Source organism: Rhinolophus sinicus, chromosome 13 (assembly GCF_057876585.1).
Source record: "Rhinolophus sinicus isolate RSI-liver-muscle chromosome 13, RSI-T2T, whole genome shotgun sequence".
In the NCBI taxonomy this organism is placed as follows: domain Eukaryota; kingdom Metazoa; phylum Chordata; class Mammalia; order Chiroptera; family Rhinolophidae; genus Rhinolophus; species Rhinolophus sinicus.
In genome coordinates this window covers 33,384,862-33,403,319 of record NC_142513.1, presented here as the reverse complement: position 1 = coordinate 33,403,319, position 18,458 = coordinate 33,384,862, and positions in this window count along the sequence as shown.

Here is an 18,458-nt window from a genome sequence, read left to right as displayed (position 1 = left end):
TAGTGACATAGATTTCCGTCTTAAAACTGCTGCTGTTTTGCATCCTCAGAATTTTGGTAGGACGTATTTTCATTCTCGTTTGTTTCTATGCATCTTTTGATCTCTCCTCTTATTTCTTCTTTGACCCAGTTGTTCTTTAAAAGTATGTTGGTAATCTCCACATATTTGTGGTTTTTCCTGCTTTCTTTTTGCAGTTGATATCCAATTTCAAAACCTTGTGATCAGAGAATATGCTCGGCATGATTTTAATCTTAAATTTGCTGAGGCTAGTTTTATGTCCTAACTTATGGTATATTCTTGAGAATGTTCCGTGTACACTAGAAAAGAATGTATAGTCTGATGTTCTAGGACAAAGTGCTCTATAAATGTCAGTTATGTCCATTTCATTTAATGTGTCATTTAGGACTGCTATTTCTTAATTTATTTTCTGTTTGGATGATCTATCCATAGCTGTCAATGATGTATTAAAGTCCCCTAGTATAGTTGTGTTTTGGTCAATTTCTTCTTTTATTTCTGTTAGTAGTTGCTTGGTATATTTCGGTGCTCCCTGATTGGGGGCATAAACATTGATGACTGTTATGTCTTCTTGTTGTATAGTCCCCTTTACCATTATGAAATGTCCATCTTTGTCTCTTGTTATCTTTTTCACCCTGAAGTCTCTTTCATCTGATATCAGTATGGCTACATCTGCACTTCTCTGAATACCATTTGCTTGGAGTGTTAATTTCCACCCTTTCACTTGAGTTAATATTTGTCCTTGACATGTGTCTCTTGGAGGCAGCATATGATGTGGTTTATTTTTTGTTCCAATCTGCTACTCTGTGCCTTTTTATTGGTGAATTCAGTCTATTTACATTTATGGTGATTATTGATATATGATGATTTCCTTTCATTCTATTTGTGGTTTTCTGGTAAGATGGTGTCCTCATTGTTTCTTTGCCTTTTTATTACTGTCTATTATTTCAGTGTTGTGGTATTCTCTGATTTTTCCCTCTGTTTCTTCTTTTTTTATGTTATCTGTTTCAGTTCTGGATTTTTTCTTTTTTTGAATGGTTACCATTAAGTTTATGTAAAAGAAAGCTTCAAATTTAGCATATTCCATTTTCTTCAGTACGCTTCCTTTCTCCATTCCTTTTTGCTGTTTCAGACCTTTACTGTCTCCCGTTTAATGTTTTTGTTGTCACAAATTATCCCTATTCATGCTGTGAGTTGATTTCTGTGCTGCAGTAGCAAGTTGTTGTTTTCCTCTTTTTTTCTTAAGTGTTTTCTTTTTCTTCTTTACCCTGTATATTATATTTAAGTGTATAATGTCCTATTTGGGGTAGGGGCTGCCATTTCCTATTCTGTCTGTCTGTTTGTAATACTACTCATGGTTTTGTATTCTTTTGCTTTTTTGTTTCAAGTCAAATAAACTTCTTCAGTATTTTTTCCTACTCTGCTATCTTGATCTGAAATCTCAAATTCCCATATATTCATGAATATATTTCTGGGCTCTTCTTCTCCTTCAATCTATTTCACTTTTGCTGCTTACATACAGTATAAACTTAATAATCATGAACTAGAGGGTATTTTTATATCTTTTTGGGTGAGTCTTCTTTATCATTCTATTGTTCTTATTTTACTTTTTTCTAGGTCATTATTATATATTTGTCTGATTTAAATTTGGGTTGTCTGTATGAGATTCCATTTGAAAAATGCAAAAAAAAAAAAAAATCTATTCTACGCATTTTACCAATGAGAAATTTGAGGACTATAGAGGTAAAACTATAGCAGCCAAGCCCAGGAAACAAGTAGAGTTATAATGAACTGTGCTGTGTGATATGGTAGATGCTAGCCACATGTGATTATTTAAATTTAAACATAAATCAACTAATTTAAATGTAAAATTAAAATTCCAATATCTCTCTCTCATTAGCTATATTTCAAGTCCTCAGTAGCCATATGTGGCTAATATAAATCTTGTCAGACAACACAGATCTGGAACTTTTCCAGCACTGCTGGGATTATTGAACAGCACTGAGATAGAAACATGGGACTGTGATTTGGTTGAGACCTCAGGCCTCTCACACCTAAGGTCAGTGACAACTTTGGGATTCGTCTACATAGACTTGACAGTAAAATTTAATCAAAGAATGATATCATCAAAGGATAAAGCAAAGATAGAAGAAAAGCAAACAAGAACACATTCTTGGGGAGGTGCTTGCATTAAGGGAGCAAGTGATGAAGAGAAGACTGTAAGGAGAGGGGGCCATCAAAAACTTGCTAGGAGAACTGGGGCCATATCCCAGTGGCTTGAATAAGGAAGATCTTCAGCAGAAAGAAGAGGTCAACCATTCCAAGTACCTCAGACAGTCGTATGGAATGAGAACCAATGTGTAGATTTCAGTTTGGCACCTGAATGATCAATGGCTATCTGCAACAGGTGGTTGTCCTCTTTTGCAGACCTGAGACAAGGATTTGGGTGTAAATGGTTTTATAGGAGGTGACCCCAAGTATCATAACAAAAGAATCCTGTAAAAAGATAGGGAAAAGAAAGGGTGATTAATGAGTAGGTTACCATTTTGTGGTACTGGTACTCAATCCCACTGGAGACTCTGAGAGAGTGGGACCCACTTCAGAACTATCCCCTCAGAGTGAGGAGGTTCAGGTATTTATCCACAAATTTCTAATTCTCTTTGGATGAGGGTCATTCCTCTGAACTCCTTAGAAATTGTGGCCTGCAACTTGGGGCCAAGTAGTTTCTCCTACCACAGGAAGCCATCAGGCAGAGAGAGACCTAAGTTTGAGGTAGTGAGCAGTCCCATGTTCAGGAACTATCCCCAAGCCTGTGATGACATCCAGGATAGACTGAGAGATTCATGGAGGTAATGAAAGAACATCACTGGGTTTAGGTGCATAGCAGAAATTAAGTTTCCCTAGTCCTCACCAACTGAGAATACTAGTAGGAGAAAATACCATTTTATCAGCCGTGGCTTCCAGCTGTGCAGGCAGAACATCCAGATTTCTCAAACTCTTTTCCAGTCATGTGAAGAATGCCATTTCATCCACCAGGCACAGATCCATCTACTGGATGCTGTCACATCATGTTGTATGCCAGAGGCCCACACCTCTTATTAGAGAATTCTAAGGCAATCAGTCCTGTCCAATCTTGAAGAAATATCAGTTTTTGTTTAATCAATCCTTCTCTTTATAAAACCTATTCCCATGAAACTTAGGCCAAATTGAAGACAAATTGAAGGATTGGATACTATGAACAGCCCCCAAGTCAAGGTCATTGAATCACAGTCACCAACCAGTGACTTAAATGAAAAGTTGCTTTAGCCTCTCTAGCATTAGATTTCTAGAAGACCTATCTTGCCAATTTATTAGATGCTTCTGATTCTGGCAGCCATCCATTTTTTCCCTTTATTTTCAATCTAAAGATGTGATTATTAATCATCCTTATAATGGTTTTTCATCCTACCAAAAAAAAAAAAAAAAGCAAGAGTTTTTTGTTTGTTTTGTTTTGTTTTGTGTTGTTTTTAACTTCAAGAATCAAACCTGATAATATGAAGGTGAAACAAGCACCATTTGCATTTTTCTCTTCATACTCAATCAACACTGGGACAACATGCTAGCATTCCCAGAAGAGGAGGACCTCAGTCATAATACACACAAAACACTTAGTATGGTGGGAGGACCATGGCAGCAGCTTGGAACACTGAGCTGGACTGGTTCTTGCCTCTAATGACCAAGTAACATTTCATCACTTCATCCATTTTACTTCTGTGATAGATTGATTGAAAAACTGTCCCTGCGCCCCACCTATCCCTGTATTCACATCCTGGGAAATGGGGCCTTTCTGTTCCTTTCATCATGAGGTGATGTTTATTCTACCGTCTCTTAAATCTGGTCTGGCCTTGTGACTTGCTTTTGCCAACAGAATAAAATAGAAGTGATGGCCTACAAAGGACTTGCACACTTCCACTCACTCTCTTGGCCCCCTACTACTAGGTGATTAAGCCCAGGCTAGCTTGCTGGAAGACAACCCCAATTAACAGCCAGTCATGTGAATAAGCCCACTGTAGACAAGCCGACCCCTACTGACCCATCAGTTGACCAAACATGCAGAACACAGTTCTGATGAAGCAAGAAGAATCTCCCATCTCACTTGCAGATTCAAGAGAATAAAAACAAACAAACAAACAAACAAACAAACAAACAAGCAACCTTAATATTTTAAGCTATTACATTTTGGAGTGGTTTGTTACGCAGCAAAAGCTAACTGATGCAACATCTTTAGTCTTTAAATTTGTCATCTGTGGAGAAAAGAACTAAATAAACTAATTTCTAAGGCTTTTACTGTTTTGTGTATTTTTCCCCTAGCTTCATCATTCTCTGGTTTTTAGCTAAAACAAAAGACTTCAATGTGGATATATTGATCTGCTGGACAATAGAGAGCTATTGGACATGAGCTGAACTGCATGTGTGCATAAACACCTAGGCACTTGGAAACATACATGCAGCACGTAGGTAGGTATGAATGGAGGGAACAGAGAGCATGCTTAGTAGTGCAGGATCCAAATAACCTGGTTACCTCTCAGATCAAGGTCAGTAGTTACTCTGGCCTTGCACTCCTCCCCTCCCCTCACTGCAGGTCCTCCTAGATTTAATTTGAGAAATGCATTTTGATTGCTTATATTGATTTATACCCAAATCTCTCCTTTTAGGTATGGACAAAACTGTTTGAAGCCTTAACAATTGGCTGAGATTTATATGGTAAATGGATTATGCCTATGGAGAAATCTGTTGGCCTTCTTTAAAAACAAAACAAAACATCCTAGTGTTTGCTTAACAGAACAAAATAATATCTACCCAAAAAATCTCTAAGGGTCCAAATAATGCACATAATAATAGATGGGAGTTCTACTGAGCCAGATGAACACATCTATATATGCTAAGCTGCCTTTTTTTTTCTAACATAAGCCATTTAAAGGCACTGATCCATTTAAAGTTTCAAATTTTGATCACTCACTGATTGTGAGTTGGTGCAAGTTATTTAGCCTCTCTGAATATTAAAGAGGAATAACTAAACTGGCAATTACATGGCCAGTATCATAGAGTTATTCTGATAATTAAATGAGACTCACAAGGAAATAGTTGAGACATTCTCTGTTGCTTGGTTAATATTAATTTTCCCTACACTGCGTATTGATTCATTTCCTATACATCATTCAAAATCTAGCTTAGATGAGGCCCCTTTGTAAAGTCTTTATTCACAATGTCAGCTTGTGTGAAACTCTTTATTTCCCTCTTATTTATTCAAGCAAATTTTGTGAGTCTGGGTTAGTTCCAGGGAAATGGGCATTGACAGAACTGTCCTCGGCACATGGAGAGATGTAGAATAAATGATATAGTACATAATTAATAAACTCATCATGATGTGGGCTACCAAGCATTATTTTGGGCCAAGATGAGAATATAGAACAGAGATGAATCAGGGAAGACTTCTCAAAGAAGTGCCATTAAAGCTGGGATGGAAGTGGAAACAGGTGTTACTTCTTAATCATAAGCTGGAAAGAGCCAGGAACTATATCTGCCTGTCTGAACTCTGACCTAATTGTTTTCCCCAAACATACTTGTGGTGCTTCAACTTTATATTGACCTATGCAATTTTCTAATAGTTCATTTGGCTTGTCTCCCTCATTAGTTTTTACATTCATCTGGGAAGAGTCCGTGTGTTGTACTTTTTAAAACAAAAACTCATAGACACAGACGCTAGTTTAGTGGTTACCAGAGGGTAAGGGGGTAGTAGATGAGGGTAAAGGGGATCAAATATGTGGTGATGGAAAGAGAACTGGCCCTGAGTGGTGAACACATAATGTGATAAATAGATGATGGATTACAGAATTGTACACCTGAAATCTATGTAACTTTACCTAACAATTCTCACCCCAATAAATTTTAATTAAAAAATAATATGTAGGTGTGGACCAAAAAAAATTCTCTGTAAATCTTAACAGTGTCAGGCAAATATTGGTGCTCAATAAATAGTTGGTTAATAACAAAAGACATTTAAGTTACTTATACTGACTGCTGTTGATGTAAAATACATCTTACAGTGGCCTATAAACTACCACTTTTTATAATTTCTGAAGTATAACATACATACAGAAAAGAGCAAAAATCATAAGTGTATATAACTCAGTGAATTTTCATGAAGTGAACATACATGTAAGCAGCACTCATTTCAAGAACATTGTAGTCCACCAGAAGTCCCTCTGTGTCCCCTTCCGGTTACTACTGCCCCAAAGGTAGCCATTACTTTGACATCTAACTATAGTTTTTTGAAGTTTATATATAGTGTGTACTCATTTGTGTCTGGTTTCCTTTGTTCAACATTGTGTTTTTTGATATTCATTCATGTTGTTGCATGTAGCTATGGTTCTTTCATTCTCATTAGCATAGAATATTCCATTGTGAGACTACCTGCTATTTATCCATTTACTCTTGATGGTCATTGAGTATACTGATCTGAACATTCTTGTACACATCTTTTTGTAAAGATAAGCGTTCATTGCTGTTGGATATACAAGGTGAGATCATAAACTACAGTGAATGTTTAAACTAAAAAAAATTATTACAGTAAAAGACACATTGCCATTAAAACCCTCAACATACTCCCCCTTGCTTCAAACACACTTATCCCATCGTACTTGCCACTTTCTGAAACAGTTCTGGAAGTCCTCTTTCATGAATGTCTTTAGTTGCTCTGTCATGGCTGCTTCCATGTCCTGAATTGATTCAAAACGTTTACTTTTCATGTCATTTTGACTTTGGGGAAGAGCCAGAAGTTGCATGGTGCCAAATCCAGTGAATACAGTGGATGAGAACACATTGTAATGTTACTTGACAGAAATTGCCCTACCACAAGCAATGTGTGACATGGAGCCTTTCTGTTGTGATCAAAACATATGGTGGATGCTGCTGCCCAGTGCTATCAAACAGAAAGGCAGGGATCTTCAATATGGGAAGTGGTGCATAAACCTTTAGTAACAGTGCGTGACAAGTTTCAACTTGTTTGGTGCTGTCAGTCGGGTGTGAGCTATGGTTTTGTGAAGGTGTGCTTTAAAGTGTGCCATAAATCATCCTCCATCATGACAACACTCCAGGTCACATACTGCTTCTGGTATACAGCGATTTCTGTCAAATGAAAATATTACAGTGTGTCCTCATACACTGTATTCACTGTATCTGGCACCGTGTGACTTCTGGCTCTTCCCCAAAGTCAAAATGATTCAGGACATGGAGGCAGCCATGACAGTGCAACTAAAGACACTCATGAAAGAGGACTTCCAGAACTGCTTCAGAAAGTAGCAAGATAGATGGGATAAATGTGTTCAAAGTGAGGGGGAGTATTTTGAATGGGATTAATGGCAATGTGTATTCTACTGTATTTACTGTATTAACATTTACTGTATTGTTTGACCACACCTCATATACACAAGAGGAGAGTTTCTGGATCATAGGGTACATGCATTTGTCCTGCCTTTAGTATAGCTACTGCCAAAAAGCTGTCCAAATTAATTGTATTAACTTATGCTTTCACCAGCAGTACATATACTTACTCATTTGTTAACTGTGGCCCTTTTGAAAGTCAAACTATTTCTTGGATCCACACACATTGTAGAGCAGAGAAGTTTATGCTCTTAGTGTCAAGTGGTTGACATACACAAACAGATCGGTGTACTTTTCACAATTAACTTCTTACCTTCATCAGCCCCACCCACATCTTGGTAACCGTTGGTAAAGAAATGCAGTAGAGTTTCATAACAGTGCATATTTTCCAGGATGGAATGGATTCTAAAAGGAGTCACTGTTTGTTGGCGTGACTTGTAAAGACAAACTCTTTCTCCATCATCTCTCCCATTTATTCTGTTAAGAGGAAAATGCTTGTTTCTAGAAGAGGGAAAGATAAAAAAACAAACAGGGTAGGAAGCCAGGGTCAAGTGCTTATGTGGTATTTTCCCCAACTGTGGAGGTTTCTCTTCATTCTGCTGCTTCTTCCACACGTTCCATCCAGATGTTTCAACTTAACCTCTCACCGGGAGCCAGGGGCAGCCTATTTTCCAGCATGGCCTCCTTCTCCCAGAGCAGGCTGGGAATACACAGATTTCTGTCTCAGAGTGTTGTTTACTCACATCAGCAGTAACTTCCTGTTGCTGGCAGCCCATGTCAGCCGAGTCAAGAACACACCCATTTATTAAGTAAAATGCTGATACTCTGTTGAGAACAGAAGAGATTGTGAATGCTGGCTTTGTAGCGCTTGAATCTTATAACCATATACTTGAAATGCGTATGTTTTTATGGTGCCTTGCATAATAGGAAGTCAGGATTAACTGAATTGAGGTCTTGCCCTTCACACCTGGGGACCAGGTTTATAACAAAATGGCTTGAGTAAAATGCCACACAGTCCCTCATTAGGCTGGCAGACCACTGAGGGTAATACCCCCATGATATTCCTAGCACATAGCAGAATGCCTGGCATAAATAAAATCTCCTTAGGTACGTGTCAAATTTTCAATAATAGATGTAATTAATGTCAAGGATCAGCGGAAAACATAAAACGGTTCAGATAACAGAAAGCTAAAACGAAACCCAATTGATGAGTAGCTTAAACGTTCTTCCCTCATCCAAGATGTTAGTTAGCATTCGGCCTTTGGTTTTAACAAGGACACAAAGCTTATCGCCATGTATATGTTTTGAAATAGAAAAGCATGTAGCAAATAGTAAACCTTTTATAAAAGCTGTTTCTTAAAATAATATTGTGTCGGGCATGACTTTTTGAGCAACACATATACCAATTAGACAGGCTTGCATAAGTCTTTTAAGAAAGAATTTCTCCCACAATTAGCTTCTCTCCAGTATTCAATAGAACTAGTTTACTCATACTCACTCATACACAAGGGTCCCTTGACATATATAGAAGTGATCATATAATCACATAAGATTTAATCAAGTTCATTACAAGTTTATTGCTAAGGGATATAAGACTAGCCATGCTCCCCAAGCAGATTCTAAAGATACCTTGGTTTTGGCTTGTGGAAAAGAGAAGCAAAATGCAAAGTCTGCCTGGGATGTCATCTCTTGAAAACAATAAAATAAATAAAAATATGCTTTAGGTTGGATTCCTGGTTTCAATATTCTATTTGAGATCACCCTTTTTCACCACCCAGATGTTCTGTAAGTGAATGGTATCAGTAGTGGTTTAAATGAGACCCAGAACTATTTTCCCTTTCCAACACTTAATGCTGTTTTTTTTCCTTTAAGATTAGTGTAGATTTTGATGCTGAAACTGTTAAATCTACAGTGCTTCAGAACAAAGACCACTGTAATAATACTGCTCTATGAGGTAACACAGGGACTTCAATCCCCATGCCTCCTGATCAGTTTGGCAAGTCATCAACCACCTATCACATCTTTTCAAACCTTGTCTTGCAAAATGATTTGTCCACACTTATTTATTAAAAATATTACAGTATTTATAGCTTGTTCATCAATAGCATGCCTCCTAAAGTGACAGGGAAACAATATAATATGTTTTCCTTCCTAAGTATTTAAAGGGAGAATAAAAGATATTATGCACAGCTTCTTGAAATTCACAAATGAAATGGGATAAAAATCTTGTGGAATTTATAAAGTCTGCACAATGTCTTTAATGTGTTGATGTATTACATTCCCACCCCCACTCTCCCATCCACAGTGATGCCTTAACTATTTTACTGCGCTAGCCTAACACACAGCTCATGATTTTAAACTGGCAAATCTAAAAGCATAAATTTTAGGTGTTTTTTGCAAAACAGCAAGGCTGAGGACAGACTGTACATTGAGTATTACAGCCTATTCTAATTCATGCCATTTCCATGCACTTTTTCCCTCTTTGGGGGCTTTCGGGGCATATTTCAAACAACTATCAATGCTTTGTGTTTATGCCACATGATAAAGAGTAGTTGGGCCTGTCTGGAGGAGAATATCTGTTTTCCCAGTCATCTCGATTATGGAAAGAAAAGGTATTCTACTTTGAATTTGAATATAAGAGCAGCCTTACAAATAAACATTTAAAGTCTGCTGATGTGGGATTTGCTAGGGGACTTCCAGCGTATTTATTACTAAAGTACGCTCCATCCACAAGTGGATGCATTGTAATGGGGAAATACAATGAAAGGTTGGCTGCCTCCAAACATTTCCCTCTTCCCTCAACACCTCCCTGCCCCCCTCCCCAGGCCTATGGAAGTACATGACATTTAACTGTTAGGAAAGGTAGATTAGAGAAGACCATCCCTGGTCTTCATTCCCTATTATAGTGTCAGTGTCCCTCGGAATTGTGACCTATTCTTTATGGCAATAGCTTAAATTAGCTGAAAAGTAGTTTTCTTTTAAAAGAGACTGGAAAAGCCAGAGCCTGTGGGAGTAGGTAAGGATGACAGACTCAGTGATTGGACACATCTGGGTAATGGGAATATAGTAAGTGTCAAAGGCAGAGATGACAAATATGTGGCCATGTTGCCACCACTCTTCCCTCCCATGCCCATTGAAATGGGAGACATTCCACAACTATGGCACCTCTCTCTAAGTTTTGATGTGTCCTCAGACTCCTGCCAACACTCCTGGTAGGCACTACTGATCAATGGGAGCTGGCAAGTGGTTGAAATTACGCACGACTTCCAGTCATGATAAAGGACCATAAGGATATCAAAGGTGGACTTGAAGGTGGAAGGGAAAAAGAGGTTTGAAACTAGGCTTAAAAGTCAGCTTTGCTTCTTACTTATTGGCCAATGCTATTAAGAACAGTGACCGTGATAGTGTTAAAAGCTACCATTTATTAAATCCTTACTGTGCGCCTGACATTCTGCTGGAAGCTTTACTTACTGCAGTAAAGTGCGGTTATTAAATTAGTAGGCTCTAGAGTCAGATGGTCAGAGCTCTAATCTTAGCAGAAGAGGGTACCTAGAGGTCTCAAGCCTTAGTCTCTCGCCTGTAAAGTGGGGATACTAACGGTCACCAACTCACTGGGTAGTTCAAGAATAAATGAGATAATGTGTCAAATGCCCTTTGCATATTGACTGGATTTCAATCAGTGTTAGCTTACTCCTGACACATGATCAGCACTCTATAAAAGATTGCTTTGTAGCAACCTTATTTCTTAAGTTATAAATCAGAACATTTTCTGTTTTTCTCCTTTGCTTCTTCTCTCATGGGTACTTTGAGAGCAGAGATTCAGGCACATCAAACAGGGACAAGTATTTAAAGACCTAAGTGCTTAGTAAATGTCCTATTTACCAGTTTTTCTCTCCCAGAGACAAGGTAACCCTGGGGCTGATAGAAAGTTAGTGAAGCATCTGTGGGGCCACTTTAACTCAAAAGATAATGGGCAGGAGGGATTAAAGTGGGCAGGAGGGATTTCTCAAAGTGGGAAATCAAAAAAGAACCTTCCATGAGGGGGCATAGGACAAGTAGCAAAAGGAATAATGAGGATAAACTTCTCTTAATACCCACAGTGTCTTTGCAGAGAGGGTGGTAACTTGGAATCTCTCTGTGGGAGTTGGGGGATAAAATGAGAACCATGCCATCCTCCCTTTCCTCTCTGTCTTCTTGTACTCTAACAAAATGGGACAAGCAGAACCTGCCATGCTAGGTGGGACAGTGGTGAACTCTCAACCATAGATATAACTATAAGTTATAACCTACAAGAATACTGTCCAATAGAAATATGAGTCACTCACATAATTTAAAAACATCTCTAGTAGCCACATCTAGAAAAGCAAAAAGAAACAGGAGCGATTAAATTTAATAACATACTTTATTTAATTAACCCAATATATCCAAACTAGTATCATTTCAACAAGTAATTAATATGAAATCAACTTTACCAAGTTTTCAAAATTTTACATGTATGTTAAACTTTCAGCTCATCTCAATTTGGACAAGCCGTGTTCTAGTTGCTCAATAACCATGTGTGGCAAAATGCTGCTCTATCGTACAGGCCCACAATGTTCAGAATGACCCAGAAAAATTGAAGGCATCATATCTATTTTACACAGAAGGAAAATGCAGCATGGAAAAGTCACATAACTTTATCAGGATTTAATATTTAAAACCAGTTCTGTCTCTCTCCAGCATCTGTATTGATTTTGTCAACCTACAACTATTCCTTGGGTTTCTTCATGAGAAAACAGGAAGAACACATACCTTTCTCAGAAGGTCAACGTTAGGCCAACAAAATTATGGATGCAAAATTCCACACAATCTTTCTACCATCATCACCATCAAATTTTAGTTTTTGTGCAGGAGCTTCTTTGTCCTTTTAAAAATACCCTATTAAGCGTCAATACTATCGTAGATGCTTATTTTGGTGACAAGATGGCAGCAGTGTGTTTTTTCAAGCAAAGCAGTAAATGGCCTAGGCCAGAGGTACAATATTTAAGATGGTAGGACTCCAGTGCAGCAGAACGGGCAAATGGGCCTTGTCATCCTGTATGGGAAGTAAATTTTATTTAATAGGACTTCCTTTAGTAGTACAGTCCCTGATATACGATGGTTCAAACTATGTGGATACACACACACACACACACACACACACACACACACACACATACATATATATGTATATACGTGTATATACATATATATGTATATATGTGTATATACATATATATGTATATATACACATACTGTGTTTCCCTGAAAATAAGACTGGGTCTTATATTAATTTTTGCTGCAAAAGACACATTAAGACTTATGTTCAGGGGATGTCATCCTGAAAAAATCATGCTAGAGCTTATTTTTCGGTTATGTCTTATTTTCGGGGAAACACAGTATATATATATATATATATATATATATATATATATATATATATAGACACATTCCTAATGAAATATATTTAAAATGTACATGTGTTTGGAATGAATTATGGAAAACCCCGTAAGCCCCTTGATAACCCTGGTCCCCTTCTCAGATGTATTCTATGTCCAGATTTTGGCTTTCATTTGTTAGTCCCATTTTTGGGTATAAAATCTGTTTTTAATTGACAATAATTTTTGTTTTATTGAATTCATGAGGTCATGATATCCTGTAATATAATATAAGAGGCCTGACAATTATGTTCATGATCTTGCCACCATGTGCTTACATTGGTAAAACTGTACAAACAGCTCAGGAAGGTTTCATAACCTTGGTATATCAGTGTCTCACAGCTCTGTTCGTGTCGATGTGTGGTAGTGTCTTGCTGAGTGGTGTTCATTATTGTTGTTGCGTGCTTTGTGTGCTGTCGTGAGAATGTCTGAGCTTGAATTAGAGCAATGAACAAACATTAAATTTCTTGTTAAACTTGGCAAAAGTGGGAGTGAAATCAGAGACATGTTAATCCAAGTTTATGGGGATAATACCACGAAGAAAATGGCAGTGTACAAATGGATTAAGTGTTTTTTACTGAGGGGAGAGAATGTGTCACTGATAAAGAGAGGTCAGAGCGACCAGTAATGAGCAGAACCAATGAAAACATTGTAAAAATTCATCGAGTTGTGCATCAAAGTCATCAGCTGACTGTGAGAAGCATAGCAGACCAAGTAAACATCAATAGAGAAACAGTTAAGAAAATCTTAACTGAAAATCTTGGCATGAGAAAGATGTGTGCAAAAATGGTCCTGAAGGAGCTCACCGATGAACAAAAGCAAAGGAGAGTCGAAGTTTGCCAAGACCTTTTGGAGAGCCAACACGATGTTTTGGGCCGTGTTACCATTGGTTATGAAACATGGGTGTACAAAGACGACCCTGAAACAAAGCGTGAAAGTGCACAGTGGAAGTCAGCCAATTCTTCACGACCAAAATAGTTCCAAATTAATAGTCAAAACGATGTTGCTAACTTTTTTGATGTCAGAAGGATTATCCATTATGAATTTGTACCAACTGGACAAACAATTAACCAAGTTTACTATTTGCAAGTGATGAGAAGTTTGCGTGAAAGTGTTAGATAAAAACGACCTGAACTTTTTGCCAACAATTCATGGCTCTTGCATCAGAACAGTGCACCAGCTCACACGGCACTGTGTGTGAGGGAGATTATAGCCAGTAATCAAATAACTGTATTGGAGAACCCTCCCTACTCATCTGATCTGGTCCCCAATGACTTCTTTCTTTACCCAAAGATAAAGGAAATATTGAAAAGAAGACATTTTGATGACATTCAGGACATCAAGGGTAATACGATGACAGCTCTGATGGCCATTCCAAAAAATGAGTTCCAAAATTGTTTTGAAAGGTGGACTAGGCGCTGGGGTTGGTGCATAGCTTCCCAAGGGGAGTACTTCGAAGGTGACTGTAGTGACATTCAGCAATGAGGTATGTAGCACTTTTTCTATTCGTGATCTTAATTGTCAGACACGTGTTAGTCTGGTATAAGGCAATATCAGATGAACTTCTGAATTCTTTTTTTCACTTTATAGTATGTGTTAGATATTTCAGCCTCAGTATTTTAGGTTTATATCTATCTTTCCTTTCAAAGACTACAGTGCTTTCCACAGTAAGGATGGTGTGGTAGGCAGAATAAAGGCCCCTCAAAATGTCCACATTCTATTCCCCAGAATCTGTGAATACATTACTTTAAATATAATATGTGTGTGGGGGGAAGACTTTTCAAATGTGATTAAGGACATGACCTTGAGACTTTGAGATAGTGAAGTTGTGTTAGATTGCCTGAGTGGGCCCAATATAAGGAAGGCACAAAGATGGATCTGAGAGAAATGATATGAGAAAGACTCAATGTGTCTATTACTGGCTTTAAATATGGAGGAAGAGGCTATAACTCAAGGAATGCAGCAGCTTCTAGCAGCTGGAGACAGTCCTCAGTTGATTGGCCACAGGAAAACAAGAAATTGTCCTACAGCCTTAAGAAATTGGATTCTGCAAACTAAAGGAGCAGGAAACAATTCTTCCCTAGAACCTCCAAAAAGAAACACAGCTTGCTGACATCTTGATTTTGGCCTTAGGTGGGCGTACTAGAATTCTGATCTATAGAACTATAAGATAATAAATTTGTGTTGTTTTAAGTCTATAAGTTTGTTGTACTCTGTATGGCTGCAATAGAAAACTAATATACATAGTAAGCCATAATATCTCCTGTCTATTGATAGACAACTATGTTAGTTCTAATTTTCTTCTATCACAATGCTACAAATGAACCTCCTTCGACATTCATCTGTAGGTATATAAGCTGCAAGTAATTGACAGAATACATTACCCCCAAATGGGTTTTCTGCATCAAAGAATATGAAGTTTTAGAATACCAAATTTCCTCATGAAAGTTATTACCAACTTAAAGGCCCATATTAGACTGCTCTTTGACTCTCACCTTCCTCAGCACTAAGTATTATTCTTCCTGTTAATGTTTTGCCAGTATGATAGGTGAAAATGTTTTCTTCTTATCTGGTCTTATATATCCCTGATGACTAGTGGATTCTTTTCATATTGTTACTGGTCTTTGGTGTATTATTATTTTTTTTTGGGGGGGGGATTTCCTTTATTAAGCTTAATGCCTTTTACTCTTTACCTATAACTCAGTTGTCTTTAATGTGTGTGTGTGTGTGTGTGTGTGTGTGTGTGTGTGTGTGTGTGTGAAGCAAATCATCAGTGAATCTCTCCTTGTCATGGGGCTGAAACCTCAGGCTTATGTTTCAATCCTTCTTTACACTTAACCCTGTGAGCAGTCCAACCCTCATCCCCTGCTTTTTTCACCTTCAGGTATCACCTGCTTTCTAGCTCCTTTGTTTCCTTCCTAGTCAAACTCCCATTACTTGCCAATTACTAGAAGAGGGCTCTCTTCTAGTCCTCTTCCACTGCCCAAGTCCCCTTCTTAAGTGGAAATTTGGATCCCACTGATCCTCTGCTCAGGAAAACCTCAGCAGTGTCTTGTCATTGTAGCCAGAGAAAGGAAATGTCCCAGATTGGCCTCGAGGTTCTCAATAGTGTGACCCCAGCTACACTCCTATCCCTCCCTCCCTCTCTCTCCCTTTAACGTTCTATCATGAGGACATCTTATTGTTCCCTGAACATGCCATTCACTTTCTTAGACCTCTGCTTTTGTTATTTCCTCAGTGAAATACAATACTCTCTATTTCTGTTTCTACCACTCAAAATTCTTGCATTTATTAAGAAGCATTTCAAAATTCCTTCTGATAAAGAAAGCTGTCTTTTTCTCTCACCAGCATTTATTATTAAAACTTTCTACAAAAGTTGAAAAATTATAATGTGAACCTCTTATATCTCACCTAGTTTCTACCATTAATGCTTTACTGTATTCACATATCTAATCACCTACCCATCCATCCTCTATCCATCCATCAATTCATCTTATTTTGTATGCATTTCAAAATGAATTACAGATTTTAGTACATTTCTTATTAAATATTGCAGTAGTATATTATTCACCAGAGTGAATATTTACTTACACTTTCATTTTGAGGTAAAATTTTCATGCAATGAAAAGCACACATCTAAAGTATATCATGTGATAAGTTTGAAAAATGCATTCATCTGTAGAACCCAAACCCCTACCAAGATAGAAAACAGAAAGTGCCTTTACACCCTTAACCAGTTATGTCTACATTCCAAAGGACACCACTGCTCTCATATTTTTTTTTACCATATATTAGTTTTGCTTGTTCTAGAACATCATATTAATAAAGTTTTATAACATACACTTTTGAGTTAGTCTTCTTTTGCTCAGAAACACCCTTTGTCAAATGCCCTTGTATAGGAGTAACATGCTTTTATCCCTATTGAATGGCTAACTTTGTGTCGTTGGGACTTTGAGGGGCTCACCTCTGAAAGCACTGAAGTGTCAAGACCCAGCTTTAAATAATAGAGGGATTCAATATGCATTGGCTGAAATGGGAGGGGAGTTCCTAAGAGAATCTGAAATATTAGAAGTAAACATACTTCCCATGTTGGCTGATGCACTGAAGTTAAAGAAAGAGTAAACATTTCTAAGTTTCTACAATTGGTATGTATGTAACAGACATTTGCCTTTCATAGTTGCCTTTTCTCTTTTTGCAAAGCAGAAAGTTGGGTTGGTTCCTAAATGCATCCTCAGAAAGGCTGTATTTTGTGACATAGAGCGCCAATTCCTTACACCCTTTAGAATCCCCAGAATGTTCATGGTCAGGATCAGTGTCTTACATAGAAGTCTTGACTTAAGATATATGGGTGGAAAAAAGAGGCCTTAAAAAAAAAAAAAGAGGCGCAACCATTGAAACTCAGATCCATTTCTCATAATTACTATGGGAAATTTCCATATTAATAATAATTATGTGTTAGACATATTTGTGAAGAATTTGCTTTGTGCATAACAATGTGCTGGGAGGTTTGAAATATATAAATGATTCTCATGTTGTCTTCTTGGAGCTTAGGGTCTCGTGGGGCAAAAAAGTCATTGAAGAACACACAACGCCACTGTGGGGTCAGCCTGCTGACCTACAACAACTGATTTACCTTCTAAAAGGTGTCAATTCAGAGTATGTTAATTCTTTCTTAGGGTAATTGATGATTACTTGGCATTATAGGAAAAGTTAACTACTTTTTTCTAAAAAGAATCATGTGTTTATAAATCATATCTTTATTAGCCATAAAATTACTACTACAGTAGTTGCCTCTATTTCCCTTGTAGAATTTAGTGGCTAGAAATAAACATCAGCCCTATCATTTGATAGTCATAAAGGCATGTTTAGAGTCAGTGAACCATGATTTATTTTCATCTCTGATGCTGGTAGTTAGTTAAAAGAGCTCTGTATTTCTGTTCAAAATAGTTAAATTGGCTTTTTTTTTTTTTTTTTAAATTGACCCTTCTGATCTCCTTTTCACTTTCTGCATGCCTCTACTGAGTGGTTACTTTTCAACATTGTTTTCTTTTTGTGGCAGTTTTCTTTTAAAGAGAAAACAACCTTCCTAAAGGAGGCCTACACTGGATGTACTATTGGGACACATCTTGGAGGATGATCCAGATTTTATGTTCTTTGGAAGTACAAAAAATGATTCACTGTGTTCCAAGAAAATTATTCACAGGGGCCTTCACGAAGGGATCTCACACAGAAGCATATTTTTCTCTCTGTGCTACTAATGCTGTTTTTTGAAATCTTCATGTTTGTGCATTTGTATTCATTAAGAGTCAAAGTGATGTGCCACCCTGGTTAATTTCTCCATGCAGGAAGCAATAGAGATTTTTATGACATTGCCTGTGGTGGGCAGTGAGGAATCCCTAACTCAACTTGCTACTTTTCCCCACTGGGTAAATGAGTCCTCAGAATAGTTAAAAGGGCATTGAAATCTGCACAGACAGAAATGCTAATGCCTTTGCCAAATACCTATGATTATCAGCTCTATCTTTAGCGGTTGGAATCTGACATAAATCCTCTGAATGTATTAAG